At 41.4% G+C, this 27968-nt stretch overlaps 1 protein-coding gene across 6 annotated transcripts in view; it reads right to left on the bottom strand.

The window, feature by feature from the left end:
• ZNF644 (zinc finger protein 644) overlaps positions 1 to 27968 on the bottom strand; it is a 77198-nt gene that overhangs the window by 37741 nt on the left and 11489 nt on the right. For 3 of the 6 annotated variants that reach the window (XM_063165732.1, XM_063165738.1, XM_063165734.1), the window contains exon 1: positions 11046 to 11102. The exons of 2 other annotated variants lie outside the window; for them this stretch is intronic. The gene's annotated coding sequence lies outside the window, so the exon portion shown is untranslated. Of the gene's footprint in view, positions 1 to 10762; positions 10803 to 11045; positions 11103 to 27968 lie in introns of those variants that run through there. One more of the 6 variants, XM_063165737.1, reaches the window with a different exon arrangement.

Genomic DNA, 27968 nt, shown 5'->3' with positions numbered 1-27968 from the left:
AAGCTTTGCTCATTAAGTGCTAAGAAATATCTCATTAAGGGGTTACTAAAATGAAGGAAGGCTTATGGTGAACTCTGAATTGGTGCAGCAGAGATTTTATTCTGATATCCCTATGACAGTACCTTCCAGCAGAGGACAGAGCAGACACTCTGGAGTACCACTCCCTGTAAGGAGCACTGCTAACTCTCAAACAGCCTCCTTCCTTATCGGAGGACTAAGCTGTGACTACAATGAATGTTCCAAGATGAAGAAAATAACCATATAAAACAATTCCTAAAAAATGCAAATTCCAAACCAATCACCTAAAAATATAAATTTCAGCACCGCCATTCTTCTAGCAAAATCTTTTTCCAAATAAAATATACACATATTTCATACAACAGGATTCAGCCACTGCTTATCAGATTTGAAGTGAAGCTACAAAATGCTTCCTAATTGGGTTGATATATAAGCTATAATCTTTACAATCTATGAAAGAGCACTTTGGGGAGCCACCCATACTTAGCCAGTAACATAAGGACTTCCCTTCATTTGGCTGGAGCCTGCTTTTTGGTAACACAGGAATGGTTTTGGTGAAGAAGGAAAGTTATAATATGTTCTCAACACCTTAATAGCCATTGAAAACATAAAAAACCCATTCCTCACTGAGCTGCTCAGTGTTCATTTCTGGTAACACTCTAAGTTTCCAGCATTGTCTGTGGCCTACATAAATAGGTAAAAACTATTTCCTACCTTAGATAAGCTGTAGCAATGCAACATAATTGAGCCGGTTGTGTTTTATTTTACACCTTCATGTCAGATAGCTGCATTAGTGTTTTTGGAATAGGAACAACAGTCATTTTACAACTGAGGTTATTCTACCAGACCTGGCAAGCAAACTGGGACAAATGCTTCCACATCCCTCTTTGAAATGTAGTTTGTGACAACTGTCACGAACACTCAATCGAGACAGTCACACAGCACCAGCACCACAACCACAGCTCAGGTCTGACACAGCATCCACATCTCTTTAGTAAGCTCCTATTCATGGTCCCTGTGTTCAACTGGACAGGGTCCACACGCTTTATTACTAATATACTCATCATACAGGAGTGCTTCCTGTAGTGAAATGTCACAGAGTTTACTAAAGTTACTGCCTTTGCTACAAAATTATTCCATGAAAAGCATTTTGCTATGAAGCAGGTGTTTTCAAGATCTACCCCAAGGACTCTAGTCAAGTTATGCAGTACCTTGAGGTCTACTTTCTAAACTGTTTAATAAACATCTATGGAGTCTCCATGCAAGATTGCAAGAAGATGCAGCAGTTCTATGCAAGCTTCACTTCAAGATCAGGGTTTAATTAATACTTTTCTTCTCAGCATTGAACCCTTTAAATGCCTGTGGACTTATTCACTTCCTTTTGTTTCGGGGAAAAGTTCAAAATCTTTGATTCTTTTGCTATTTTAATCAGTTCTTCCAAATACACGAAGGCAAATGGAAAAACTTGGTATTTCCAGCATGCCACACCAGTTATCCTCACCTGTGCATATCCAGCCCATTGGCTGTCCTTGATTTGTCAGTTTTCCTAACCAGAGCAGTTTTCCCAAACAAACTTCCAAAAGTAGCTCAAGAAACAGGAGAGACAAGACAGATACTCTAAGCCTATTTCTTATGCTTTACAGTGGATTACTAGGATAGCACCAAAGAACTGGATCTGCATGGGCTAAGACTGCATAAAATCCAAAAGTATAAATGGCACAAATCATTCACATCACTACTCTGTTTCAGAATATAGACATGGTTTTTAAATAGAAGCAAAGAAACCTGTATGTTTCCCACTCTAAAAATGACATAACTCCAAGACAGAAATATTTTCTTCTAGCAAGTAAACAGCTTATGTTATTTGCAGTAATAACACAGCTTCTTAAAACAAACCAAAGTCAGCACCAAAGATAAAGGAAACTTTGCCATTGTCTTGGACATTCACAGTTAAAATAAGAAACCTCTGAATACCTTGTTTAAAGGCTTCATGATTTCCCAATGAGTAATATGTCCCAAAAGCTTAGTGTTGTACATCAACAGAGGTTCTGTGCCTTCTTTTGGGCCCTAAGCACAGCTGACTACTTCCCTACTGCCTGGCCCCAGAGCTCCTATGTTTGTTTCACCATCACCAGGAGTTTCATAAGCATACAAGTCACATTTCAAGACCTCCTGTTTGTTTTCCACTGAAACACTGAAGAAAATATAACCAACACTTAAATGCTGAGAGAATGTGTATGAATATGAAATCTGGTTTAAATGGACAAAAGGAGCAAGAGTAACTTTTCCTCAAGTTCAAAGACAACATATGGAAGCACACTAAATAAAAGCAATTCTGATAAAAAAGTTCAGAACTTACTTAATACCTACTTAACTTTAAACAGCTTCAGAGAAAACAAGAGCCATGAATGACACTGCAGAACTCTGATAAAAGTACTGAAATACATAAGGGATTGTTAAAAATTTAAGAAATAACCTGTCTTTATCCTCAGATTCACAAAACTAAAGAAATTCCAAGAACAAATAAAACAGACAACAAAGGAAGCAACAGAATGGGTCAACTTCTCCAAAATTAAGCCTTCAGAATGTCCTAACCAAAGCTCTTCCCTGAAACAGAAAACTCTTTGGAATTTACAATATTTAGAAGAAAACAGAGATATTTGTATCCTTGATTTTTTTAATGAGGTATAGGCAGCCACAAAGCACTCAGATTTGTACTTTGGTCTTAAAAAGCCAAGAGGGTTTTTGGGTGGATGTTTTTTGGTTATTTTCTGGTCAGGGTTTTCTTTGCAGGGGAGAGGGCTGAAAAGTGAGGTGGGTTTTTTACACTAATAGGATTGTCCTGTGGAAAAGTACTGGTAACTTTAACAGTTTTGCATTCTTTCAAATAGCTGCTGATTTAACATCATACAGGTTTGGTTTTTATTTCTGAATGCTAAAATCTCCTTTAAGGACAGGAAGAAATGCTAATGAATCTACAGTGGCAGAAAACATGAAGAAAAAGAACAGCCTCAAGCAGGTAAAAACCAGAGCACTCTTTCCTGCTGAAAATGGCATTCTGGAAAATTACTTTAAAAAATGGAAGGAAAGTTAAGGTAAAACTGTCTGTCATAACAAAAGTGAAATCACAGAGATATTTCTTTGGACAAAAGCACCCTAGCTCCTAGTATTAGTATCACTAAGTTGGAAGAAAACTTTGATCAAAGTAGATCATGGAAACCACAACCCTGGTGATCTCTAATTAATCCTCCCTCCTTTATATTTACATCCTTTGAAAACAGTATGCATCAGCATGCTTCAGGAGCAGCTTACTAGATGGACCTAAAGCCAAGTTACTAGAAATATATTAAATAGAACTTTATTTAAAACAGCACCCAGCATCCTAAAGATCAAAGCAATCCCTTGCAGAAGTCAAACAAACCTACTTTTCTTTAAATGGCTCCACAAGAAAAAAAAACCAAAACAACCAAAAATCAAAAACCAACTCATCCAAATGACATGAAGGAAGGTCCTGCTGTGATGTTGCAGTACTTCTTATGCAAAACTATCAACTCATCTAATTTCCTTATGGACACAGCTGAACTTCTGAAAAGACTACAGAACCTGCATGCCTTCAGCTTTACTGAATGTCAGCACATTATCCTAAATACTGCCTTCACTTAGAACTTTGTATGATGTTCCAAACCACAATATTCCAACTTTTGTTTGTCTATATACAAATATTGATAAATATCTGTAAAGATATACAAAAAAAGAAACACAACTGCTTATTTGTTCTTGACATAACTCCTTACTAGACAAGTCACCATCTCTGCTCACCTCTGGTAACACTTCACTGGACTAAAAAAATGGAAGGCAAATTCCAAAGTTGTTTTTAGTGTCTAAAAGACATTTCTAAAAATGAATTATCACAGTACCTGTACAGTATTTTTAGAAATACTGTGACATTTCAGTTATATAGGAACCTGAATGGCTTCTCCCAAGCATAACTTCTATTTTTTGCACTCTCCTTTGTGCAAAAATACATTATACCTTTTAGTGCTCATTACTGCTGGTAAAACATTGAAAAGCAATAGCACTCTTACCACTGTAGTAGAGAGAGATACCTGGAGAACAATTTTTTTCAGGACAAGCATTCTTCCTCCTCTCCAAATCTTACACATGCCAGGAAAGAAACAATTTCTCTCATTCACCAGCTCTTTCAGCCACATGGACAGCAGTGAATCACACTGAACATCCTCAGCAAGGATCCTCACCACCTCCAAAGCCTGGGAACAAGGGCCTGGCATTTAGGGGGACATGGCACAGACCACTAGTGATGTACTTATTCCAAAACACCAACAAAAGGAAAGGTCTCTAAGAATCCCTGCTAAAGCAGCTCACCAACAAATCAACTACTTTTCATCACCTGAGTCACTACTGTCCAACACAGTCAAGGCTTCAAAAGGACACAGGAAAAGCCAATCACTATCCTAAACCACTTCTATAAGAAAACAAGTTAAATAAAACAAATATTCAATCCTTTCCCCAAAACAAAGACCTAGAAAGACCATGGACAGTACCTACTATTGGTTTATGTAACACACGAGCAACCTTTCTACCTCTGTTTCTGCAGCATTTCAGCTCAACCTGCATTCCAGACATTCAAGTTCTACTCCCTCTCATTCTGTAATTGCTCCAAACCCTTCCAATTTTTTCACTGTGGCTTATCTAGGTTAATTCACCATCACATGTCTCCCCAACTTATTTTCTCCCTTTTACCCCAGCAAAAAAACTGTCACAATATTTGTTTTGTTAATAACTACCTGATTAGGGAGTTCTAAGTGCCATTTTGTTTTCAACTTTCTACAAGATGAGAAACTGTTTAAAAGTAATTTCAGAATACTAATATTCACTACAATTCATATATAGTGTAGTTATTTTCATTACATGCCACAGATTCTCAAAGTTTTGCCCAAGAACACAAAAGATCAGGTGATTTCAGTAAGTCAAGAAGCATGCTATGAAAAAGGAAGCAAAGAGGGCAGAGTACTCACTTCAGTGTGGGAGAGAACTGTGAGGAGCCAGCTGCAGAACGGCCACTTCCCACTCCCTGTGATAGCACACACAATCAAGAATTTCTCACAGAGGATACACTCACAGCTATGGTATTAAAACAAAAAACCCAGCACTTCTGTGTGAAGGAAAAAAGTTATTTATACTGGAACTCTGCAGGTAGAGCCTGTCCTCTGTTGAAAATATTGTTTCTAATACCAAGCTGACTGGGTAGCAACAACAAAAATACAGCTGTTGGAAAAACACTTCCCTCCTCTGCCCTCCCTACCAGGTATCACTGGGAGAACACAGAATCTGGTGGTTTTGGTGAAGGCTCCTAAGAACATTCATAAGAATACACAATATTCTTATATGCACAAATACAATGACCTACATAAGAATGAACACAATAATAAATACAACAACCTGCAGCCACTGCTTTGGTTGTTGGGAGCCTAATTTTAGGATACAAATTCTATAGATTTCCAAACTCTTCTGACTGAAAAGGATAAATACAGAAAACTAAGTTAGTATCAGAGACAGTTCCTGAAACTCAGCAGTCACAAAACTGTTGTATATGGGCACGTTTGAAGATGAAGAAGGGTATCAGCAACAAACATTATACAACAAACATTAAGGGCCTTCCAAAAGTAAGCATCAAAAATTACATCACATAGTGCTCCTAGGAGAGCTGAGTAGAAGCAGAAGCAAACAGCAGAAATATACAGAGGACAACCACTCCAGAAAATAAAAACTGAAGCTAAAATAGAAAAAAAACCAAACCATCAGCCTGAACAGCCCAACCAAACCAATGAAAACCCTAAACCAAAACCAGCACCCATCACCCACTGACTGCAGCCAGGCCAGCAGCAGCCACAGCCACTTCCTACCAGCAGCAGCGAGGAGCAGCCTCAGAGCTGCCACACTTTACCAGCAGGCAGAAAAGGATCCGTTTCCCAAAAGCAGTCACCTGACCTCCTGCTGTATGCCTTTTCTGGAAAACTCAGCCCTGTCCTACCAAAGAGCCAAACTGGGAAAGTAGATGGGATAAAGCACACTCCAATGCCATCAATGTACCAAAATATTATTCCGTGAAAAAGCAAGCAGAAGGGACTCATTACTACATGTCAATGGTTACATTTCCTAAGGAATTCCTTGTCTTTCACTCAAACTAAAAATGGATGCATCAGGTGAAAGCCTGTAAATTACACAAGAGATACTTTGCTGTGAAAAGTATTTTTACAAATGGGTGCTAACAGTTGGTCCAGAGAACAGGAAAAGTACAATGATCTCGATTCATGACTTCAGCTACAATTGGACCAATCAATAAGGCACCTGTAATTCCTCCCATCCTGTTTCCCAAAATGCACCCTCTCCTGTTCTACTGCTTTGTAAAAATGAATGTTATCAAGCAGCCATTTAAGACAAGCAAAAAATACAGGCATTCAAATGCCTGTACACTTCCAAAATAGTGTCCCTTTAGGAAGAAAAAAAAATCCAATTAAGTATGGTAAGTATCTAACTCATAATGCTCAGCACGCTGAAAAGTTACAACACAGTAACAAGGGGCCTGAAATATTCCTAAACCCAGCCATCTGACCTTTATTCTGATTTAAGCATGAACTTCACATAAACTGGATTAAGTTTCAAGAAACACTGAATTACTAAACAGCCCATCATCCTTAAACTAGTTAATTATTTGTAAGACAAAGCACTCAATATCAATCAATAAAGATCAGCTAGAGAATTCCATTTCCAGTATCTGGATTTAGTATGAACCATCAGTTCCCATTCCAAGAGCATTACAATTACTTCTCCTGGAGTGAGAGTCCTCTGCAAGCCCAGGTTTGCCCAGAACTGTTATGTCAGTTAACATTTAGTGCAACCAGAACACACAAACACTGTTAAGCCACTGTCTTCCCCCATTTAACCTCACTGGCAATGGAAGGGCCTGGCTTTTGTGAACCTTACAGCTGCTGAGTACAGCTGAACAGTGACAGGAAGGCAGCACAACTGGAGTTAAAATAAATGATTTTATATGAAATTACTATACAATATATTTGATTTTAAAAAGCTTGCTCTCCTCTTCCTCTACCACTAAATCCTACAGATTCTGGGTAGACTTTGTACCAAGATGAAATATTCACTGCATGACACTGAACTGCAGACCAGGCAAGTAACAGAGCCTGTTGTGCTTTTTCAAATCTTGAAAACAATGCATATCAGAAGTTTATGCAAACTCATTACATGATCTTTCTTGATGGTAAACTGTGATTTGAGCATCAAATTACATCCCATAGGATCACTGCACTACAGAGGTGCACAGTATTTGTATCTGGTCTTACATGGCCATTTCACATCCTTGCTATCCAAGAGCTTTTCTACAATTCTGTGAACAATGTGGGCTACTATCACTGCCTGCACAAAAGGTTCTTATTATTGACCTAAGGGACACAATGTATACAGGCATTAACACTTATGTGAGCTGTCTGGGTTTTTTGGGATTTTTTTTTTTTTTTTGATTAGGCATAAAAAGAAACTTAGGAAATCCTTTAACTCATTCTGACAGTATCTTGATGTTTATCAGCCAGAGTGACCAACAACCACAATTTCCACAGGTAACTTAAGCTCTTTATGCAGTACCAATATGAAATTTACATCTACATTGGTAAAACTGCAGCAAGGAAAAACGTTAATTAACAAAAATAGATTATAGATTTGGCTTATAGGCAGAGTGCTCAAGAAGACAAACAAATACATTTTCAGAGAAGACAAACTGGTTTTGATTCATTTCCCCAGGGATTCCTTTACACTCTGAAGCAGGGTGGACATTATTTTCATCTGAACAAATCCAGTTTTGGAGGTTATGCCAAGTTTACTCAGTCTCAAAATCAATTTAAATGAGTGCAACATTGTTTAATTTTATTGTCATTTTCCCAATCTCTGAATACATAACACAAAATGCTCTGCAATCCAGAGCACAAAGGAAACTAACTGAATGTGTCTTGTAGTAACTAACACTGGAGCAACGCACTTGGTACTAAAAGAATAAGGGCATAAAACAAGGATCTTAAGGCAGCCCCCTGATAGCCACATCACTTGGACTTTGTTAAAGATAAAAAGTTGCTTGAAAATGTAAAAAATATGAGGACAGTGAATCAGCAGCTGTTCAAAAACCTTTAATTCAAACCAACTTCAGGTGAAGCTGCTGAGCAAGTGACATTACCATTCTGTACTTTCTCCAGTTTTAAGTTCTCAGAGCTTTTAAAAACCTGAAGGGGTTTGAAACTAATAACTGTGTGTGAACTTGTGTGTGCTTTATTACTATTGAGAATTTTATTCATTTTTAGTTCCATTTACTCCATAAATGACTTGAAAAGGCATGAATTTAAAAAGTATACACACAGGTAGGCTGTGCTAATACTTGCAAGCTTAAGCACAAACTACTGCTCAAAAAACTCCATTAATAACCCTTGACCTCAGTGTCCATATGAAACTCAGTTAAAATCAAAGGCAATGCCATTCTTGTTTAATATGCTTATTCAGCTGCTGATGCTCCTACTTCAGTCAACCTTTTCTGCATTAAATAACCTCACAAAGATGCCCCAAGTGGTCAGTGCCTTTTTCTCCTACTAGCCAGGTCACCTGTTGAGAGTTCAACTACCTTTTTGCATTAAGAACTTTCATACTTTCCTAGGCATACTCCTCCTAGTGCCACTAAGCATAAATGAGACACTGGACTCAAAAAAAAAAAAAGTCAGAGTAGTACACCTCGGTTGTTTGGTAGGTTTTGGGGTTTTTTTTTACAGTGATATTTGCCCAGAGCCTTTTTTTAAATTAAAAAAAAAAAATCATGCAAACTGAACAGAAGAAAAAAATGTATACAAAGACAAGTCAAGTCTCTTTAGTGACATTATGGGTGTTTTCCTGTACAAAATTTCTCTTCCTTGGATAGGTCTTTTTATTAATAATTAAATCTGTAGGAATGAATATTAGACATCAGAAGAAACTATTCCAAGAAGATATTATGAAGATTATTAATTTCAATTTTCACTGTATTTCTTGTATAACTCTGCACCATATTCCTCTGCAGTTACATTAAGCAGGTTTGCAACATCAGCTGACTCCAAGTCAGTGTAACAGGATTGTCACACTGCACTGCTCTTTGATGCATCCTGCTTAAACTCCTCTCCAATAAGAAAATTGCTGCATTTTCTCTGCACCTAAGTGACCCACTAAAAGCTTCCCCAGATTTATCCTGCATTGTCTAATCAGTCAACTTATTCTGTCCTCAAATCACCAACCTTGCACAAGTCAGGTAGTAAAGAATTCTACACAGAAGAATCACACGAAGTTACCAAAACTATGAAGCACTTCGCTGTCCACTATGAAGAATCTTCTCTTTAAAATTTGTTTGATGTTTTGAATCAAAACTTATGTTGCAACTTGTATTAAAAACCCTGTCAAGTAATTAATATGTTAATTCATTACTCTATACAAGATGAAATGACTTCTCACTCTAAAATCTGGTGCACATTCATTCCTCATATGCGTTTGAAAGTAAAGTTCCATGACATAATCTTCATAATTAAATTATGCGCTGGAAAGGGAGGCAGGAATCAGAATACCACTGCAAATGAGGTTTTGCTAAAAGGGCTAGAGCTGTACAGCACTGATGGAAGCCTATTTTGATGTATCATACTTGTTTTCCACGACCATTTGACTTGTCAGTTTACAGACCACACTACCACGACAGAGGTACTGCCAACAGGCTGAAGGTTACACATAAGCCATAAGAAGAAATAAAACTTTCCACATTTCACACCCGTTCCATTTGTCAAGACGATGCTCATCACTGCAAACTAGTAACACAAACTTTGTCAGAGAAACCACCAGCTCCTGAAGCTGTTGGGAGCCCGAACACACGGCTTTGGTACCTGAACTGGTAACTTTTCCCTCGCTGTTGTAAACCATCTCTGCGCCGGGAGCTCTACCCCCGCTCCCGGCAGGCACACGGCGGCGGGCCGGGGACTCGCCAGCCCTTTGTACCGACACCGGGCGTTTCAGAGCCTGCCCGCTCCATGCCAAGAAGGGAAGGGAGCGAAGGGGAGAGGAGGAGCGCACACTCCCCCCGTCCCAGGACGGCAGCGCAACCTTTCCCGGGCGGGCCGCCAGCAGAGGGGGGCAGCGCGGGCGGGACCCGCACCGGGAGACGCGCGGCGGAGCACAAGCGGCCCTGCGGGACCCGCCGGGGCGGGCGGCGGCAGGGCACGGACGCCTGCGGGCCCCCAGAGTGACCCCGGCCACCCTCGAGCGACGGCGCTGTCCCGGCCGGCCGCCCCCGCCCGCGGGGCATTACCTGGCTCCCGCTGCCGCCGGCCCGTCCCCAGGCCCCGAGCGGCGGCCCCGGGCTGCCCAGCTCCTCCGCGCCTGGCAATGGCGGCGGCCCCGCTCCCCCTCCCCGCTCCGCGCTCACTGGCTGCGCCGCTTCATGTGACCGAACAAAACCCTCCTCGACACAGCCCTTTGTGTCCCGCCCGGCCGGGGCACCGGGAACGCCGCTCGTCGGCTCGGGGAGGTGGCGAGGGGCGCTTGTCGGGACGGCGAGAGGCCACAAGGCGGGCTGGAGAAGGAAGGGCCGGGGAGGGCAGCGCCTGCCGCGGCCGCTCGGCCTCCGCCGCGCCACCGCCGCCCCGGCCCGGCCACTTACCGCGGCGCGGGCGGCTGCGGCCGAGCCGCGGTGCCGCACCAGGTCGGAGGCGGCCGCCATGTTCCCGATGCGGCAGGATGGGGCAGAGCCGCCCGCTCCGCCACCCGCCGCTAGGGCGGGCGGCCGGCCCGGCCCGGCCCGGATCGGGTGGGCTCCGCTCGGCCCCGGCCCGCGTCCCCCGGCCCGCGGGGCCCTGCGCCTCCCGCTCTCCCCCTTCACTCCGCGGCCGGGCGGGGGCGGCGGGGGCGCGATACAAAAAACTAAATCGTAACGGGAAACTCACGGGCTCGCCGGGCTGTGCGTCACGCCGGGGTTACGTCCTGCGCGCGCCGTCGTGACGTCATCGCGCAAGCCTCCCGACCGCCCCGCCGCTCCGCGAGCGGCTGCACGCACACGCACGCACGCGCCCCGCCGTGGGCGAAGGGCGCACGCGCACAGCATCCCCGGCCTGCCCCCGCCGGGAGCGCGCCCCCGCCGTGCCCGGTGCCGCGAGCGGCCCCGCCCGCTCGGAGGGAATGCCCTCCCCCCTAAGGCTCAGAGGGAATGTCCCCCCTCCCCTCGGGCCCGCAGGGAATGTCCCCCCGGAGCTGCTCCCCAAACGGGACGGGCGCACAGCGCCGGCTGCCAGCGCGGCCGCCACCCGCCCTGCGGGCTGCCCTTGGCACAGGCCTGGGAAAGCGGGTCAGGTGCGGCAGGATGTGCGCGGGGCGCTCCCGAGGCAGCGGGGAGGCAGAGCCCGGCCTGGGCCGGTGCCAGGGGCGCGGGGAACCTGAGCGCAGCGGGCACTGCCCGGGGAGCGAGAACCCATGAGGTGACAAAAAGACTCGTTCGGTGCCATTCTCTCCTCAGACTAAGGCTGCTGAAGCGAGTCCCGGCTCACAGAGGGAATTCTCCCGGAGTCAGGGGAGAATGTTAAGTGCATAGAGACTGCTTAGATGAGTTAATTTTTTTCCCTTCAGACTTGCCGGGCCCGGGGGATTTCACACTCGAGTGAGAAGCTGATAAAGGCAACGTTAGAGGTGTGACTGGTGGTCAGTGTGCTCAGGGACACGACAGATGTCGGGAGAGAGGAAGAGGAAAAACACGGCGCATATAATTCAAAAGGGGGGAATAGGTAGAGCCAAGCACTGTCAATCATTCCCGCCTCTATTCTCAGAGAAGTACTGAAGCAAATAATCACACATCTTTAGGTAGATGATATCTAATGAAGTGGTAAGCTACAGCCAACATAGATTCATCAAAAAAATCACATCGAGCCAAACTCGTCCCAAGCTGTGACAGAATAACAGGCTTTGGATGTGAGTAGTGCCCGGTCGGTTATGGCTTAACTTAAGTCAGGTTTTTGACATCATCTCAGAGAAGTCTTCATTGAGCAAGCAAAAGACATAACATAATGAACTGACTGCAGTGGTGCAAAATTACATCAGCGACGTTTCACTGTGACAAATAGCAGGACAGCAAATGCGGTTCCCTGGAGGTGGGTATGTCATGCCTGTGGTCCCAAGTCTAATAATGCATGTGACAGAATACAGTTTACATGGATTGGATTTGCCAACAATGCCAAACTGGCAGAGCTGGAAGCATGTTACAGCACAAGAAAAGAATTCAAAACTTTCCTGAAAAAAGAGTACAGAAATATGATGCAATTGAATAAATACAAGTGCCAACCTCAACATTTAAGCAGGAAAATAACAATTGCACAATTGCAAGACTGGGAACAGATGAATAAACACCAGGTTTACAGAAAAGGGGCTGGGGATCAGAGTAAATCACAAACTGAACATGCATCAACAATGTCACACCGTTGTGAAAAAAGCTGCAGTACAGAGAGATGCGTAAACAGAACTGTCATATCTAGGACATAGGAAGAATTCCTCATCTTTAGTACTGGTGAAGCCTCATCTGTGTGTTCAGATTTGGCCTCTGCATTTCAAGAAAAATTTCTTTCAAAAACTCCTAGTAGAAGACAGTACAAGGAAGGAAGGGTGAAAAAAGTCACTATTTTAAAAGATGTGACCCTAATTGAAACTAGGAATGCGTGGGATTTTTTAGTCTAGAGAATAAAAGACCATGGGGAGAAAAATCCATTGTTGCACAAGGCAAAATGTAACAGCTTTAAACTGTACTGAGAAATTTCAGTTAGACATTAGGAAGAGTTCTACTGCAATATGGATAAGTAAAACTGGCATATCTACAGGATCCTGGAAATGGTATTAGTATTTTTTTTAATATTAAGTTAATTATCTATAAGGAAAATATAGAAGAATTTGACTGCTGTGAAGTAATGGAGGCACACTAGGTTATAATTGCTTTCAGCATAATTTTCTGTAGCTGTAGTTACTATCCAGATATCTGTTCTGATCCTATTTTTCCCTGACAAAAGTGAATCCCAGAGGCATTTAAACATTTAATGTGTTGTCATGATCTTATGCACAGGTGTAGATATCCCCTTTGGGAGTCTTTGTCATGTTACAATCAGTATAGTTGTGTGGCAACATATGTCACATGCTCCGCTAATTTGCTAATTTATAAACTTTATGTATCATTATAAATTCCACATTTGAAAACAATGTGTGTGTTAGTGCTCATGTAACCATTATCTACAGCTTTTGCTTTTCTTTGCTTTTTCTCCATGGTACCAGAGGCTAATTTTCCCCAAAATCCATTGAATTCAGGGGTTTCTCTGGAGCTTGCCAGTTAGGAGAAGGCAGTATGAGTGGTTTATGTTGCAGGACTGAGACCCACCAAACTCAACTCATTAGAGATGACTAAAAGGCCATTAAATAGGCCAATTTTCAATCTCCACTGAGTTAGACTGAATTCAAACTGATAGCCCACAGGCAAAAGGCTATGAATTTCATTAACAGTACCCCAAAGCATTCAGTCCCCTAATGAGCGCTAATATTATTCTTCTGAGAATTAAGCTTGTTTTCTGAAAATATACATTTATAAAATCGAGTTCTAATTATTTTGGAGCTTGTAAGGACAGTTTTTCCACTGCTCTTAAACAAAAGAAACATTATCATCTTGTGCAATCCACAGATTCCTTCTAAGATTCTTACATGATATGTGCTCCACATTAACCAAAATACAAACAATAAAAATGTGAAAAGCAAATATTAATACTACCCCTATGCTTCTTGCTGAAAATCATATATTTTATTGCACACAATCATTTTAAGGTCATCATACTTATTTAATTTAAATATATGTTGCCTAATAGAAGGTAAGATTTAAGGAACAGCAATTCCTGCTTCAATTCTGCAATTAATAACTGAAGGAAATCCCCAAATTCCATAAAAGTATTAACTTATAGAAGATGCTATGTTTTATTAGATTTCACATCAATTTGTGAACAAGTAAAATGCTTAGCATAACAAAACCTGAACTTCAGTTCTAATGCTGCCAAATCCCACAATTTATTAATAGTTTAAAGATATCTAGCAATTTTTTAATCTCTCAATACTTGAACTAAGAGGCCCAATTCCATTAGCACTTATGGATTCTTAAAAATGCTTCTGATTCACATAATCAAAAGGTCAGTAAAGGAACATGTAATGGCCAGTTGAGAACAACACAATAGCATCCTTGGAAATCAAGCCAGATCCTGCACAGCTGGCTTGCTGTTTGCAGGAATTCTGGCTGTGGCCTGGATTATTTCTCCACCAATGCAGGCAAAGCCTAATAATGGTTAAAACAGCATTTGAAAATCTCTTGAGAGAATGATGTTTCTAGTTCCTCCTGATCTTCAACATGGCTATAAAAAGCTTAAACCAAGGCAGGTTCTTTCAAGTTAGCAGCAAAGTATGATTAACTGGAACCAATTTAGTAACTGTTTCTTCATATAAACGTTTTTGTAGCTGAAGCTGCAGAGGGAGAGTTGGAAAATGTTTAAGCTGAAGCATTTTGAATGAAAGAAGACTGCAAATGCCTCCTTGTAACACATAGCAAAATCCCAAATGCCTGGAGGGAAAAACTTTTTAATGATAATTTCTTACATTTATATAGCACCTTTAATTCCCTAGGACCCCAAGCACTTCATTAACTCTATGCAAAAAGCTTCACCATGGAAATACAGCCGCTATATGCATCATTCCTCGAACATTTCATGTTCAGTTGACATATATTCTGGTTATCCTGTGTACAGCAAACAAAACAACAACAGATAAAATATTAAGCTATATAATTTTGAGTTATAGAACAATTTAAGGCTGTATGGTTTACAAAATGCTGTCATGTAATGGATACATTACAATTAGCCCATTAATTTTCCTTCTCCATTTACTATTTCAATCTCATCTTTATGCCATAGCCCTTGGTAGAAAATTTTGTCTTCCATAACATCTTCAAAATTGAAATGATTCTTGATGTCTGATTTTCAGACAAAAAAGGTCTCTTTAGGAAAAAGTAGCATCTTTTATGAAATACACTACTAGAGTCTGAAAAAGCAGAGTTTTTGAGTACCTGAGATATAGTGATGGGATTTTTTTAAGGTGCTATGGTTGTACTAATAAAATCCCTTATCTTTATGTATAAAGTTTGTCTTGTCTTTGGCTTTAGACCTTTGTAGCTACAAAAAGAAGCACACAGAAAAATGATATGAAAGATATCTGTGTTTCATTGCTCAACTTGCCACTGAGATTTTCTTTACACTCTACTGAGATGTTTCTGGTTTCTTGGCCTTTCTTACAATGACATAATGCAGATTTCACTAATATCCATGAATTTAGGAACTCAATGTACTGATAGTTTCAACAAAGAGTAATCAACATTATTTCAACTGGAATATTAGAAGAACTAATAAAAGAATTATATGGAGCAGTTTAATTTATTTTAACATTGTAAAAACAAAAAGGGGAAGGTGACTTTTCCTAATATTTTTTTTCTGCTTGAGCTGTTGAGTCATGTTTTGCTGGCTTGCTTCTTTCACAGGCCCTTTTGAGATACAGTTGTCATGTTAATTAAAGAGGATTGTCTCGTCTATTTTTCAGACAGAACAAAAAAAGTATTTTATTTATAAATTTAGTCTCTGCCATAAATCAAGATATTCTAGTCATCTTTGTCAATATGAATTAAACTTTTAAAATTACCAGTAAAATAATAAGAGAGCAGTAAGAACATATAGATAAAATGAAAACCATTAAGCATTAAACCTATGTCTCTCTTAACAGTGATCCCAAGATAAGGTTAGTCCTGAAATATTGAAATATTTTGCAACAGAAGGGTGTTTAGACAGCGTGCCTAGGGAAACATTACTGCTGTGCACTGTGGATCGCCTTTAGAACTGTCCTACTGTTGTGTGTGTTTGAAATCTCAGAGAAGATTGCTCAGATTACATAATAAAGACAACTGCCACCGTTTTCTCACTGCTCAGCCTCTGTCCATAGGCAATGGTACGAAAATTTCTGTGGCTGTTGCTCAGACCTGCTCCCCTTGGCTAGGCCTGTGCTTGCAATTACAAACCAGCTTTTGTCAGGACAGCAGCTCGTGCCCAGCTTGCCACAGTCGTCTCCTGTTCTCAGTCTCACCACTACGGAGTGTTCCTGTCATCTGCCACCCATCAGAGGGGAGCAGCTGCTGGGGCAGCACTGCCTGCCTGGCACACCAGGCTCCATTCTCAGCTGTTCCACAGGTACCACCACTGTAAACATTACAAATCCTGGATTAATTATCAACAGTCATTCTCTAACCTTAGCCCTTATGCTCATTTTATTTCATCACGTGTTATATTCTAATTGATCTTCCATTAAAAAGACAATAGCTAAGCCTACACCAGTGTTCCTTTCAGGAGGATCTGCCATCTCTCTTCTCACATTTGAGTTACTGAGCTTAAGTTTCACAGAATTCAAAGATCACAAGAAAGCAGATTAGCGTAGGAAAATACCACCATACATTATAACACTGACCTTCTTAAAAACAATGCATTGCCTTGGAGAGTTGCCATTTGCATCACACACAGGAAGCATTAATATATGAAAATATGCTATGAGCAACGAAACCATAACAGGTTGCTTCCTGAATCTGTTGATTAATAATATTTTACTGTGAGGGGAAGAAAGCAGCGGCAATAAACTGGCCTTCAATAGATGATGGAAAAGGACCTAGATCTAATAGGTATAAATTATCATAACTCTGCTCACCTGATGATTCAGTTCACATAACAGTATCAAAATGATACTCAGGGAGAAGACAGACATAGTAATTTCAAGATCCTCGTTTCAAGTGTCACGCTGGTAGCCTCAACATCCCCCTGCAGAGGTCACAGCATGAAGGAATTCAGCTCCTACCACTTTGGGCCAGACCTTTGTCACGACTGTGCTACGCTGGCAGAGTGCTAGTGACGAGAGGGAAACTGCACTAGGTCTGAGAGTGTCACATTCTGTCTCCTTCAGGGTGTGTCACCCCACCTCCCACATCCACCTGTGACTAGCATCAGGGTCACACCCGGGGCTGCAGCACGTATCAGAGACCAGAGCAATGTCAGCGTGGAGAATTGTGACAAGGATCCTTTCAGGCACACTCCATATCCAAAGTTGTGACTTTTCTATGTCCGGTGAGGGACACAGGTGGCACAACATGGGGAAGTCACCTCCCTCAGACAAAGATCATTTCCACACCCCCCCCAAAAGGAAAAGGCACTGCCAGCCAACCCCCACCACTTCCGTACTTCAAAGTCATCTGGCCAGATGGAAGCCAGGACAAAGATCCAAGTGAAGACATCTTCACCAAAACCCTTTGCCTTAAGAAGCAAGTTCCATATGTTTTAGCAGCACTTGAAAAATGAACAGTGTCTCTCAGTCGTCAAAATCATTGCCAGGCAGGATTTCAAACTGCTTTCTTTTCCCTGCAATTTCCTACTCCTCTGCCTGGTAGGCAATTGCTACATCAGCAATTCTGATTCCTCTCACCATTCCATGGACATACACACCTTCCTCTCCTTATGCTTGACACAATTGCAAAAAGCTTTATTACTGTTTGCTTGTAAAGTGCTAAAGGTTTGTGTATGGGAAGACATAGCAATTGCTTTTAAAGAAGAAAGCAAAAAAAAATCCATTTTACTATTATTAATGTGGAAGTACTGCGGATCTTATTTTGTGTTTAGGTAAGATCACAGCAGCAGAAAGTCTGTTTGATATGCCATACCTTCTGTTTGTTTCTTAATTGTAAGGAGTTTGGTTTTGATCAAGACAATTAATTATGAATATACCTGAGTTTTCTAACATCAGGGATAAAGCTTAAAAAAAAAAACTACAAAAGCTTTTTTAGACTATATTGTAGTGTATAGATAAGTACATATCTTCAGGGCATAAAACCAGACATCTTTGTAATTGATTCCTGAAAAGAAGGGGGGCGGGGGGGGGGGGGAAACTACATAAAATTGAGATAGTTCCACACAGTCTTAGAGTTAATATGCAATAGTGAAAAATGATTTATTAAATTTTGTCGTTGCACAGAATCAGTATATGGCATGGTTTGTTAACAAAAAAGACCAAGGTACAACCTAGGGTTATTATAATGACAGCATTGTTACCCAGTAACTTTGTCCTTTCCAACTTCCCTGCAAACCCCTTTTTATGCCAAAGGAAGAGGAGCATCTCTTAGCTCCTCACTTTGACCCACATCCATTACCACTCATCTGCTAAAAGGTATCTTCAGTGCAATGATCAAAAGCTATATTAAAACTTTTGCTTCTCTCTTGTCCAGCCAGTATTTCCATATCACATCCCACTTAAACTCTCAGGTGAATTATTTTGAACAGCAGTTCATTTGCCATTATCTCATTCAGGAAATACTGTCAGGTTTGGGATTTGCAGGCAGATCTTGTATTATACCACTCACTACTGGTTTTAGTGGGAAGCTCATATGAACATAAAATGTCTCATTATAAGCTCATTGAAATAACTGCTCATTGAAAGACTTTAATGAGCTTTCAACCAGGCTCTGGTTGAAAATTCTAGCACTAATTTTCCTGTTAACAAAAATCTATGTATTTAAAATAACTGCAAAATACTTACTTCAGTATCCTGCCTGGAATGCATGCTGAGTAGAGGTTTCTCAGACAAAAGAATGAGTGAGGAAACTTAGAAGAACAGTCAGGTTCAATTTTAAAATTTGTCCCAGTTTCACAGGCCTTGGCTCTGGGTTCCAACAAAGTGTGTGGAAAGGGACTCAGATAAAGCTTTGGAAGTGTATTTTTAGTTAGATTGTGCAGATAATTCATAGAGTAAAAATGGGGTATCTGTAAAAGCAGAAATAGCCAGCAGTGTAATTTTGGGAATTTCAGCAGAAGAAGCTATATCTGAACACTCAGGAAGCACTCAAATCTGTCTATTAGTGTGTCAAACATGTCCTTCTAATTTCATCCCAAGCACATTAGAATTTCTTCTTAAGATATTATGTGTGAATTGTCATTCAAATATACCTCTAGCTTTTACTTACTACATTTATATTGTACTTTAAAACAGCATAGAAGTTTTTACTTAATCTGCACAAAAGAGAATCCTGATTTTCAATTTTAACAGGAGCCAGATAATGGCAGTTTCATATTTCATGGAGATGTCTTAATCAGCAAGTCATTTAAGCCAATCCATGTAAGAGAGTACTTTTAAAAGGATCCCACTTACAAATAAGCAATAACCATGTTTTGTCACATTTTATCAATTATGCTTTCCAAAAGAGGAGGGTGTCATCTCATTTTTGATAGTTTTAGGAAGCAGAGCTCTCCACAGTGACTGTTAAAATGGCACATGCTGGGGGAAACAGTGCTTATTAGGATTAATTTAAGACAATGGGTACTCACTAAGCCTGAAATGTATATGATCACTTCCACCATTAATGCATTACAGTTTATCTTGTCCTTTAAAAAGAAGCAACTCTATATTGAGAATTCCTTTTTTTCCCCTGACAGAGCTGACAGGATTTAAATCTCAGGCCCAAAGGAGGAGAGCAGTGGCTCGGGGTGTGCAGCCCTCCTGTGCTGCAGCAGGACAGTGCAGAGGGCAGTTCAGGCCAGCAAGGGCTGCAAGGAACAGTGACAGCCCATCCTTTCAGGAGTTTCAAGCAGTAGGTTGTGGAAAATTAATGATGCCTGACTGTCAAAGCTTGTGTTGATCAAACAGCTCTGCAGCCTGCTGAGAGCAGAGGCTGAAAACGCCCTCTGAGAACACATCCTGCTTTTGCTGCACAGGACCCAGAAACAGGAGATAGAGGTGCTTCAGAGCAGGTCAGGGAGCTGATACCTGCTGTTAACAAGAGGCCCAGGCTGCAAACAAGGGTGAGCATTCAGGACACAGAGCCACCATTTCTAATTCCAGGCATATGTGAACTCTGCCCCTTGTACCTCTTGTGCCAGAAAGGCTCACTGTGAAGCACAGCCTGGGGGGCTCCTGAATGCAGAGCTGTTGGGAATCAAGGCAGGATAACCACGACACGTGCACAGGGGCTGGCTATAGGTACCCCTATCCCACAGCAGCAGCACACCATGTGAAGCCTTTCCAGTACTCACGTGACACCAGAACACAGGTACCACATACAACCCACAACCTACACAGCCCTACCTTTGTGTTCAAAACCTCATCCATGACCAGCCTTCTGATCCTGCTGCAGCAGCCACTTGCTGTCCTCCCTGGGATGGTGAGCACCGCTCTGGTCCTTCAGTCCATTCTGAGACAATCACTCAGGCCTTCACTTCACAAACAAAATCTGCAGTGCTCCCTCCTTTTGCTTTGCAAACAATTTAGAGAAAGAGGTGGGGGGGAGGTCACTCTTCCTTCTGGGAAGGATGATAGCTGATCCTCCTCTGGGTTAAGAGATGCAGAAAAAGCTTGGCTTGTAGCTGTGGCCTCCCAAACGTGGAAGAAGACTGTGAGAAGCCCAAAGTGTTTGCAGATGGCAGCCAGGGCCAGCTGGAGGGGTAATGAAGAACACATCACTGTTAAGCAGAGGGCCACGTGGCCAGCTGGTGCTGCACAGGTGTGGGCAGGCGTGGCACACACAGGTGCAGAGCTGAGTGTAAAGACTAAGCCACATGGCTCTGTTGGACAGGTAATGGAGGTGCTCCAGGGCAAGTCACTTAGTGGAGATGATCCACATTCTAAGCATGTGGGGGGCAAACTGAGAAGGTTTCTGAGCATTTTTCCTGTAGCATCCCAGCTGGAGCACTCCCAGGGAGTCTCAGAGGGCACATCATGCTCAGGCAACACAGCCTTACTGGTAACTCAGGAGCACTTTTACTGGACAGAAGGACAAAACTATTTGGCCTGCCTACACCTGGCAGTTCTTTTGTTCTGAGAAGGATGAGGATATTTTACTTGCAGGGAGGGGAGGCTGACTGAACAATTTTCCAGCAGGAGCAGGAAAATTAAATGGCTTGGGGAATACCCCACTGGAAATGTCATGTGAGTGATTACCTGTGCACCTAAAAGGAAAAATAACCTAATATAAAAAATGTAGTATGTATCAACCCCAACTTAAAATGCCTCCTAGATATGGGATCTCAAAAAAACCCCACAAATTCAAGCCTTGAGTTCCATTTAATTTAGAAATTAAAATTTTGATTTTTTTTTTCTTACACTAGACTGAGTTTGAAAAGAGACTAGAAAAAACACCTACCACAAAAGAACTTGTAGAAGACCCCAAAATTTCTCCTTATTTTACATTTTACTTCAATGGAACTTTAAGTATAAGAAGACTGGCCTGGTCCAGATTTGATCATTCTTTGCCAGAGCCTGGGAGACTTGCAGGAGTGCCTGTGCTTTACATTCTGCTTCATGGGAATGTTATTTTGATTTTTATTTTACTAGTATTTAAAAGCACTCACTAGAAGTTCCTGCAGCTGTTTGGCCACATAATAACAGACAGCCTCTAATTCCTCATGCATGGCACTCAGCATGGTGTAATCAGAAAAAAGGCCCCAAACCTGTTTCTGCATTCTAATAAGTGTGTGTGTCACTTTGTAGGAGATCAGAATCCTGTCCAAATTCTGCAAAGTCTAACAGAACAACAGTTGCCAAATGACAAAACCTATCAGAAGACAGAGTAAAAAGGCACATCTTTGTTTCTGATCCTCACAGCACCAGTACTGGCAAGAGAAACATCAAAGTTTCCAAAATAAAGGCAGTTAACCACTGTAACTGCTATTAAATGTAAACAAAGACATAAAAGTAGGGTCCTTGGAAGCCAGTATATGAATGTTTGAAACAGTGGCTATGTATACAATTAGTGCTTTGTTAACATCACGTACTCCTGGAGCTGTGCAGCTCCACTGCCTGTTCTGGGAACACAGGCACAGAGCTCTGGGGCCTGCAGCAGCAATCCCGAGAGCAGAATATTTGTGCAGCCACACTGTGGAGTGGTGGGAGGAGAACAGGCACTGCAGAGAGCTGCAGCTTCTTCCCCTCTCCTGGTGCAGGACACACTGCACAAGGGAGCCGCAAGAGTACCTTCACTGTCCTTCTCCCCAGTAACTCCCTTCATCTCAGTACAGGCCAGCAAGCCAAATTCCTGACAGCAGCTAGTTGTTTTAAAGGCTCTGCCACTGTGGTAGTAAGAAAGTATGTGCTGGCAGCCTAAACCAGGTAAAATTACTTGGAAGATAACATAACAGTGAGAACTTAATGGGTATTAATTACTATGTTAAAAATACAGCCATTTTTCTTGCATTGACACAAAACCTGTATCCATTTAATTTAATCAGTAAAGAAATGGATGCAGTACCATCAACATGTAGACAAAATGCAGGGGGTAAAATGACATTGTATGGGTCTATTCAATACTTACAATTTCAGCAACCTTGTTTTCTGCAAGTACAATGCTGGAATTTTTCATCTGAGCACAACCTATAATGATCCAGATTCTGGATGTCAGGAACAAGACTCTGATCCACTATCCACTGGAGTACAAGCTGGTCTTTTGGGGAACTGCTAGAAGATTCCAAACAGAACTGTTTGTGCAGAATTGGACTGAACTGCTGTCTGAGACAAGGCCATTAATGGCAGTATTCCCGGTGCTTCAGTATTATAAAAGAAATACACTAAAATAATTAATTGATGTCATTAAACTGCTGTGGTGTTGAACACATATTGCACTCAAACATACTGAATGTTGACAATTTATTATTTCAGCTTTCATGACAACACCTCTGTGGTAATATTTCTGCAAAATCTGTAATATATAGGAAGGGGAAGTCTGCACACTATTAAGTGCCACAGAACTGAAGACTTGTCAAAATAAAATGAGCTATAAAAACAATAATATTCAAGCAAGATCACTCTCATTAAACACCTAATGATGCCACAGGCATATTAGTGGGGAAATGCTCATGAGGCTCATGAAGAATTAGGAGAAAAAAAAATAAATAAAACCCCTTCTCCTAAAACTGCTTGGCAAGCTGTTTGAACATTCTGCCGCAGGCAGTTTCTTGAAAAAGATGGAGATGTGAATGGAGACAGGCAGTGACTATCAGATGCTGATGATGGTGAGGGCAAGCAGAAGTGATGCTAGAGATTAAGGGCTGCATTGTGCTTTCAGTTGTCTCGCCTGTCCCAACATTTCATAGTATTTAAATGAATCTGTTACATAAGGCATTTCTCCTGTCTAAGCTGCTCAGCAGCCATATTCTCCTTTCTGGTATGGATTGTCTTGGGAAACTTGCCAAGCTGTGACAGAGCAGTGCATAAAAGGAAATCATGCTCATAAGCTGGGGGTGGGGAGAGCTGCAGGTGAACAGATTCAGCGCAGCAATATACATACACTCTCCTGTCTCAGAAACTGAGGGCTTAAATGAAAGGGGACCCACAGTGCTGCTTTAAAAAAGTGCATAGGGCTGCTAAAGACCCCAAATATCCCATTCATTTGCTCCAGGGAGGGTGTGAGCATAGTGGAGCAGAATTGCTCAGCACTTCATTGGCTACTGCTTCGGCAGATTGGAAGAACAAACAAGTACTTTCTCTTAAGACGCCAAAAAAGCCACATCTAGTTTTGGAGCACATTCATGATACACAACACCTCCTTTACACTAATGAAGGTGCTAGATCTTTTAATTAAAGACAGGGAATCACAGGTGAACACTGCCTCTTGTAGGAGTAAGTTATTACCTGCCTGCCAGGACCTGTCTGCAAGGTTTGGCATTTCCTATAGAATGCAGGAAATGCACTTGGGTTTAATACTAATTATTTATTAACAGTCAAGCTCTCAGGTAGCTGCTGGCTTTTCATCTCCATACCTCAAAATGCTTTATAAAGGAGATCATTACCAACAAAAGAACACAGACATCGACATTTGGGCTTTGGCATGGAAAGAGTGTCACAGTTCACCTGTAAAGCAGATTTGCCAGCTCAGCTTCACTCTGGCCACCTGCCCTGGAAACAATTAAATTATTGGGGGCAGGTGGAAAGATTCATAGCTGAACTTCAGCGACACAAACATCTACAGGAGATAAGGCAACCCTACAGTGTTGTGCCTGGCTGGAAGATGTGGAGGTCAAGGAGACTCAGCTTGAAGTCTGCAACACCGCAGCAATCTCCAGGCATCTCCAGATCAGATTCACTAGATTACTGCAAGGTACTGCTGTGGATTACTACACTGAACACTTTTAACTGCTCCATCCCCGACAAAGATTTACTGTCCTTTCACTATCTTCACTTGTTATAGTAAAAGACAGGTAAAGAAATGTGTTTGAGCTGATAAAATTTTGGCAGTTTTGCACTGCACACAGACTAGGGTTTTTTATCTTAATGACCTGCAGCTGAAACAGATGTTTTGCTTTAGTGTTTTAAAGAACTTCACAAAACTTAATACTAATTTATTCTTTCACAGTGTGTGTGTGTGGGGGGGGGGAAGCTTGATATCGTTACTCACATAACAGAACAATGTGAAAAATGGAAACAGATGTGTCTCATTTAAGCATGAATAAGAAGGAAGTGAAAGATTAAGAGAAATACCATGGCTTGGTGAAGTCAAGACAATTTCTTATGGATCTCCAGTAAGTCCAGAAAGATCTTCCTAACAACTTGGTCCCTGATTCAGCAAGCACATGGAAGTGCTTAACTCCAGCTGTGGAGGTTGTCTCACATGATTCATTTATAATACTTTTAAAAGCTGTATAGTCAAATGAATGCTTTACAGTAAGGAGTTGAGGGATCAATGGCATTTTTCCTGAAGACAGTAAGGCACTTAGTGTTTTCATAAACTGCAGACATCAGAATAGAAATAAAGTCAAACTCAAAATACATTGTTGCTGAAACAAGAGTGCTTTGATTTTCTGCAGCACCGACAGAGAATTGCAAGATCCATAAACAGCAGCCAGGGATCTGCTGAGAGTTCCAGCCTTCCCCCAAGGGGTGCAGCTCCTGGCAGCAGGCATCTGATCTGCTTTGGAAACTGCCTCTCACCAGAGACTGTCCCTGGTCCAATTTCAGCTGCAAGGACTTTCCCTTAAAAAATCTTTTGTACATCTTCAGAGTTGTGAGTTTAACTGAGGGAAATGCAACCCTTCAACAATCCACCCCTGAGAAAAACATTACTTGCAGGGATGCAATGAACCTGGGCAAGGGGTGTATGTAACAGTGCCCCCCTATTTGGGAGTCTGGTGGGATTTGGGTGCACACAAAGAACCCATCTTTCATTGTTGCTAATATTTTGTCTTAAGCCTGCCTTGGACAGTGAAGGATCAGACAAGTTTGTTCTCTCCCTCTTTCCAGAGTAAAACCCAGGCCTAGAAACGTGTCCTTGTCCCAGAGGCGTTGCCATGGCTCCCAGGGGCCTCCAAGGTGCCCTAGGGCTCTCACCACTGTCAAAGGCAGGACAACCCCACCTGTGCTCACAGCCAGGAGTGAGGTGCAAAGATTTATTCCACCACAGGAGATCCTCCTGCTATTTCCATCTCATCAAATGCCTGCTCAGACAGTTTTCACTCTTTGTCACCCCAGAGCAAATGATCCTCTCTCCAGCCTAACTGAATTATTTTGGTCCATCTGCAACTGTACGTCCTTCCCAAATTGGAAGAGGTGTTGCTACTCTTGATGTTCCCAACAGGGAAGAAAAGCAAAATAAATGTTTAGATACCCCATGAATTACAGCACTGTTAAAAAAATTAAATCCTTTTGTTTCTAGACTGTACCAATTGGGTAGAAACATGGAGCAGTACAAAATTCCTTTTACAAAGGAATTCATAAAAGGAAAAATTGAAAATAAGGCTTCAAATATTCTTGTTTGATTTTTAAGGACAACATTTCAGTTCTAGGAAACTGTCACCTTCCATTCAGCATTTTTAATATGAAAATAATGTTTCTTAATTTGTCACTGATTTCAGCACAGTTGCCGAGAGAGATTTGGCCCTGTGTGCAGTCCACAGACTGTGCATGCAGAATTAATACTCTCGTTAACATTACTATATGCAAATGCTCCCAGGATGCAAAGAGAGATTTGTATTTCAGATTAATATTTTATGGGAGTTTTGTGTGTACATGATAAATGAATAAATGGAGGGACACAAGGGGACATGAAGAACATGTGCATCATGTGTGAGAACTGCATTAATTCTTAAATGTTTGCAATGGTCACAAGATGGTTAAGGAACAGAAAAGATTTATTATTGCAATTACATAGGCAGAGAGAATAAGGGAAGAAAGATGAGAGATCAAGGGAGTTGTTTCATGTTACAGTTTCTCCAGCTGCAGAGCTGCCTTCAGAGGTTCTCCAGACCCTTCTGCCCCCACGCTCTCCACCCTGTGTGCCTTCCCTGTCTGCAGATCACCATGCCTTCAGTTCTGCCAATTCCACCATCTGCACAATCAAGCTTTAAAACAGCTCTTATGGAATCACACCCTTCATTTACTCGGTCTCTCCTTCTTTCCCATATAGAGGGCCAGTAGCATATGAAATCTCAGCACTAATACAATGCTGTGGATATGAAAAAAAAGGCATGTCAGGGAGACTGAGAAGAGATCTCAGAATTTGTGGGTTAAAAAGGAGAGTTATGTGGAAAAACTGTCACTGATTTCCTGCTGTTTCAACTTCTGGGTCACCCCTTCCCTACCATTCCAGCCGTCCTTATTCCACTGAAGCTTTATTGCTGCTCTAGAATGACATGAAGCTCCCTCACACTTTAACTATAAAAAATGTTATATTGTATTTGTCCAAAAACCTACATGAGTAAAAGAAGATCCCTGAGGGGATATTATTAACTGCCTGCTACTTATCATTGATGGTTATTCTCTGAGACAACTCTCCTGTTTAATCTTTATGCTCTCAACAATAACCCTTCTCTCTTTTTGATCAAGTGTTTAATTTCCTTGAAAGATTTTCTCCGACTTTAGTTATTATTGAAGGGGATTTTAATTTTACCCCAACTCTTAATGGCTAAATCTTGCATATCTCCTATTTCAAATAGGGGTATTTCAGTTACTCTAAGTAAATAGTTCAAGGATTTGGTCTTGATAGGTAGCTGGAAAATTTCAAATCAAAACAAAATTGAAAATGCAGTTACTTTTCCACTTTAGAATAGCGTTTTTTGTCTCCCTGAATGACCTGTCAGTGTACTGGAATAAGAAATGGATACTGCTAGACTGCTACAGAGCATACTCCCGTGTCAGCACAGTTTCATCAGCAAGAGTGGCAGCCCTGTATGGGAAATCAGTTAGCTGGTTATTTCATCTGCAGCTGATCAAAGATAAACAAGATAAAAAAGACAAACAAAGGAAAACAACAATGTAGAATGTATTCTTACCTTCCTAGCCTCCACAGACAATATTATTGCAAAATTTCCTCTAATTGTTTATAGTAAAACTTTATAGCAAAAAAGATGAGAAAAATAAAGGAAAAAAAAAAAAAAACCAAACCAAAACCAAAAGAGGTTCAGAAGAAAGCAAAGCCAGAAACCCTTGAAACTTTCTTGTTGCTCCTTCTAACAAGTATTCTCAATCTTTCCCCATTGTCACTGCATTCCACAGCACAGTTTAAGTCCAGATCATTGGTAAATATCTAATATCAGTTAAATTTAGAGTAGCCCATTGAGCATGGAAATATTGCACCATAGGACTGAGAAATCTTTTTGGGAGACTTGTTTTGTTATCCTGGATACTCCTGTTTCCAACGACCTTGTTGTCTGTCATAATTACAGTTTACAACATACTCCTGTTCCTGGAGCCAGTAAATTATTACAGGGTCCATGATTTTGTCTGTATTCCCAGTGTTGTTTCATTGTCTT

The sequence above is a fragment of the Melospiza melodia genome, chromosome 11 (assembly GCF_035770615.1).
Source record: "Melospiza melodia melodia isolate bMelMel2 chromosome 11, bMelMel2.pri, whole genome shotgun sequence".
Classification (NCBI taxonomy): domain Eukaryota; kingdom Metazoa; phylum Chordata; class Aves; order Passeriformes; family Passerellidae; genus Melospiza; species Melospiza melodia.
The sequence above is the reverse complement of the archived record's forward strand: the minus strand, read 5'-3'. Positions and strand labels throughout refer to the sequence as shown.